Raw genomic sequence first — 5,398 nt, forward strand, 5'->3', positions numbered from 1 at the left:
TTAGCATAAGAGAATAAAAAGGGGGGGAGAGAGGAAATAAATAGGGAATGGCTTATCTGGATATTAAAGGTAAGTTCATGGAAGGCGGAATCAGGAGTCTCCAACGCGTTTCGTCCAATTGTTGGACTTCTTCAAGGGATGTGTAACTCCTGTGGAGTATCTGGTATAAATACCCACATGCTGGGACTAGCTGAGCAGAGATTTCCGATTGGAAGTGACCTCACTTCCGGTTTATGTTAATTAGATATTCGTTATATTATATAAGACCAATAACTAACCATATAGTTGTAATATTGCTGGATAGCAGAATCGCTCTTACAAAGAGTAGATTCTGTTTATGTCCGTAATGTTTTATAATATTTCCCGGGCATCACGTGGTACTAGCCTGTCTCTTCATTTCCTGTGAGCTTACTTCCGCCCACACGAGCGCTGTTTTCGGGATCTGATGAGGTATTTCCGCCCTTACGTCTTGGTCAGCTGGCCTGGAGGTCAGGTGTCTCGATATCCCCTTCCGGTATGTTGGTGGCCATCTTGGTACTCATTTTACAAGCGGCGGACATCTTGGTGCTCATGTGAGGCTACGGACTCCATCTTGATATTAAATGAAAATAGCACTACAACGGAGGCCATCTTAGTACTCAAATTGAGCAACGGTGTCCATCTTGCTTTTCAAAAGTGATCAACATTGGCCATCTTGGTACTCCTATTTCTTATCATTAACGATGGTCCAAATGATTCAAAGTTTAGCAGTCAGGTGTCTTTAAGTGTCCATCTTGGTACTTTCATGGTACTGTATAGAACTTCCTTATGGTTGTTATACCCAGACCTATGGAAATCAATATGTTAAAAACATCTGTTTTGAGTTTCATATATAGTTGCTCCTAAATATATATAATATATATAATATATATATAATATCCACATATATAAATATAACTAGTCTAATAAAAGTGAAATATATTACAATAGACTCATGAAATGATATGATGAACTAATTAAAAAGGGGATCTATTAGGAAGGAATAATTAAATATTTAAATATTTAAATATGGGCAGGACTCAGTCTTCTTAAAGGGCAAGCCATCTTTATTAAAGTTCATTGCAGAAAATCATAATTCCTTCTTCAATTTCCAATAGATAATTCTTCTTATATTATTATTCTCTTTATGGTCGATCTTTTCTTTAATGGAGTTCAGCATTCTTCTGCTACAGGCTCATGAGACAAGTAATGTGAAATGATGGTGCAAAATATTGTGAGTCCTATAACATACTACAGTTCCTGGTCTTCCCTGATGGTCTCCCACCCAGGTACTAGCCAGGCCCATCACTGCTTAGCTTCCAAGATCTGACGAGATTGGGCGCTTATAATGAGGTATGACTGTAGAAAAATACATAAAGGATACACTAGCTACCATCAGTACATATCTACAAGAATGGTGCTATCTCGTAGCTGTCATTGAAGCCTCGCGGGGTCATTGTGTCCAATTCGAAGATCCAATACATTTCTCTTTTGGATAGCAGGTTAGCCAGGTCTCCGCCTCTTTCTCCCAATTGTACATGTTCAATGGATTTGAATTTTAAGTCTTCCGGATTAGAATTATGGTATTGTGTAAAATGATGAGATACCAAATGTCCTTCAACCTTGTTCTTTATGTTTCGAATATGTTCTTGTATCCGAAGCTTGACCGGTCGCTTGGTTTTGCCCACGTATTTGGTTCCACAGGTGCATTCCAGCAGATATATGACCGATGTAGAGTTGCAATTCAAATGAGTTTTTATCTTATATTCCTTACTGTTTGTAGAGTTGTGGAAAGTTCTTCTTTGTTTATGTACATACTTGCAGATGTTGCATTTGCCGCACTTATAGCAGCCTGGGCAATTGTGAAAGGCCGTTCGTATTGGGGTATTGGGGTTCCTTATCATACTGGGTGCCAGTGTGTCCTTAAGATTTTTAGCCTTCCTAAATACAATTGGAGCCTTTTTAGGGAGGATGTCTTTCAAAACTGGGTCCATTAAAAGAATTTTCCAATGCTTGTTAAAAACGTTCTTAATTTTATTTTCTTGTGCATTAAAAGTGGTTATGAATGGGATGATGCTATTTTCTTCTTTGTTAGGTTGATCCTTATATTTAAGTAAGTCACATCTCTTTATAGATTTAGTTTTAACTGCTGCTTCATGCAGAACTTTTTCTGGATATTCTTTTTCTTGAAATCTATTGCTGTATAGCTGTATTTGTTCTTCACACGTATGAGCCTCACTGCAGGAAGACCAGGAACTGTAGTATGTTATAGGACTCACAATATTTTGCACCATCATTTCACATTACTTGTCTCATGAGCCTGTAGCAGAAGAATGCTGAACTCCATTAAAGAAAAGATCGACCATAAAGAGAATAATAATATAAGAAGAATTATCTATTGGAAATTGAAGAAGGAATTATGATTTTCTGCAATGAACTTTAATAAAGATGGCTTGCCCTTTAAGAAGACTGAGTCCTGCCCATATTTAAATATTTAATTATTCCTTCCTAATAGATCCCCTTTTTAATTAGTTCATCATATCATTTCATGAGTCTATCGTAATATATTTCACTTTTATTAGACTAGTTATATTTATATATGTGGATATTATATATATATTATATATATTATATATATTTAGGAGCAACTATATATGAAACTCAAAACAGATGTTTTTAACATATTGATTTCCATAGGTCTGGGTATAACAACCATAAGGAAGTTCTATACAGTACCATGAAAGTACCAAGATGGACACTTAAAGACACCTGACTGCTAAACTTTGAATCATTTGGACCATCGTTAATGATAAGAAATAGGAGTCCCAAGATGGCCAATGTTGATCACTTTTGAAAAGCAAGATGGACACCGTTGCTCAATTTGAGTACTAAGATGGCCTCCGTTGTAGTGCTATTTTCATTTAATATCAAGATGGAGTCCGTAGCCTCACATGAGCACCAAGATGTCCACCGCTTGTAAAATGAGTACCAAGATGGCCACCAACATACCGGAAGGGGATATCGAGACACCTGACCTCCAGGCCAGCTGACCAAGACGTAAGGGCGGAAATACCTCATCAGATCCCGAAAACAGCGCTCGTGTGGGCGGAAGTAAGCTCACAGGAAATGAAGAGACGGGCTAATACCACGTGATGCCCGGGAAATATTATAAAACATTACGGACATAAACAGAATCTACTCTTTGTAAGAGCGATTCTGCTATCCAGCAATATTACAACTATATGGTTAGTTATTGGTCTTATATAATATAACGAATATCTAATTAACATAAACCGGAAGTGAGGTCACTTCCAATCGGAAATCTCTGCTCAGCTAGTCCCAGCATGTGGGTATTTATACCAGATACTCCACAGGAGTTACACATCCCTTGAAGAAGTCCAACAATCGGACGAAACGCGTTGGAGACTCCTGATTCTGCCTTCCATGAACTTACCTTTAATATCCAGATAAGCCATTCCCTATTTATTTCCTCTCCCCCCCCTTTTTATTCTCTTATGCTAACTGTTTTTTAACATCTGCCAGTGGCATTTTTATTTCTATTGTATGTTGTTGCCTTGTATATTCAGAGTTTTTTTGTAATTAAATTTATATATATTTTTTATGATTATAAGAACTTGATTTTCACTTTATTCTATATGCACGTTATACACTTTATATTGCGATAATTGCACATTACGTTTATATATTGATATTGCTTAGTTTATCATTTACACTTTGGTTGTGTTTACTTAGCACAGTGCGCTTTACATCAGTTTTATTATTTATATATATATATACACACACACAGTATATATAGGGGCAGATCCAGGACAAACTATTGATTCCTATAAGTCGCTATTTAGCGCAGAAAGTCGCTTAAGAAAGAATTGCTTTCAAGTCCAATTGTGTGGTTCCAAAGCACAAAAAGTTATTTATGTAAACAGGGAAAGATTTAACAATTAGAATAAAGAGCAATGAAAATAACAGCAGCCGATACATACACATGCGCTACTAGTCCCAGTATGCAGTCCTTCAATCCTGAATCCTGCGGTCACCCAAAATGGAGAATGACTGAACACTGAGACAAGCACACAGCATATATATGGTACAGGTTACAAGGATAACAAAGGGACAAGTTGGCATGTTTTCATTGGTTTATGCATCTGGTCAATCTGGTCATTGGTCAGTTCATATGGTGTCATCAGAGGAATGGCTCAGTTTTCCAACAGCTACTTTGTGTAGCTTCCCGCCAAAGAACTAGTTAAAACTGGCTACAGACACTGCATGCAAGTAATAGCATTCTAACCAATAACTCCCTATAATCCATAACTAGCGAACGCAAGATGCGAATCCTTCGCCGATAGAAACGGATGTCTGCAAATAAACAGGGATTTAGTATGATACCAAACATGACATGTCCACTGTATTCTGAACCTTAGATCTCTTTTAAGTACATATTACATTATAATTATTAGCTAACAAATACCTTTAATAACTCTGGTTATTAACTATAATGTGTGGGTACCATCCAATATGTATGCGTTCGCATATGTGCATCCGTATTTTGAAGTAGGAAATGTTCGTATGTATATATGTGAATACGCATATTTTCCACCCTTTGCCACAGTAAGAACACATCTGACACACAAACCAATTACTAAAATGACAACAAGTATACGAATAAGGAGCTTACCTATACTAGCAACCATTTCCTGTACCCACTCTCCCAGACTGGCGAACCATTTGACAGGGTTTAACCATGAGAACCATTTCTCTACCTTTACCTCAGTCTCATACAGGGAAGTATTATGGTCCTTCCGAAATTCCCACTTCAGTTGTAGGATTTCATCCATTTTCCGGTCTATCACCTCTTTGAGGTCATTAGTATTATTGGTAATGTACGTACAACACTTGACACCAAATTGGGTGGCCAAAGTCACACAATATCCACCAGTAACAGCTGTCAGGTAGTTTAACACTAGCATATGTTGTACCAATTCCTTTTTATAAGCCTGTAGCTCCTTACCCGTATACCTGAAAGTGTCATCATACAACTCGGTGATGTTGTCTATTAATTTGGCCAGGTCTTGGATGTACCTAAAATTTAAAGTTCCCCGAGTGATCCTGGTGGGATCTAATGCTACCAAAATTTGGAAGCCAGTTGTTTCACTAATCAACTGTGTGGCTATATGTTCTACACCAGGGATCATATTTCTTTTGTCACGATGTTCATACTGTGTGTGTATGCATGGAGGTGGTGCGGTTTTATGGATACCAATCATTTCATCATGTGTAAAAGTCATAACCTCTGGGACCACCCTTCCAAGATAACATAAACCTTCAGAGTTCGGAGAGAGCCACTTGTAAGCTTTCCTTCCAC

General features: G+C 37.6%; 1 pseudogene; it reads right to left on the reverse strand.

Moving 5' to 3' along the window:
- Positions 1-1,266: 1,266 nt before the first annotated feature.
- LOC148542775 (5S ribosomal RNA) lies at positions 1,267-1,385 on the reverse strand (annotated as a pseudogene).
- Positions 1,386-5,398: the final 4,013 nt, after the last annotated feature.

This window comes from Taudactylus pleione, unplaced genomic scaffold (assembly GCF_031769625.1).
Source record: "Taudactylus pleione unplaced genomic scaffold, aTauple2 ptg000009l, whole genome shotgun sequence".
NCBI lineage: Eukaryota > Metazoa > Chordata > Amphibia > Anura > Myobatrachidae > Taudactylus > Taudactylus pleione.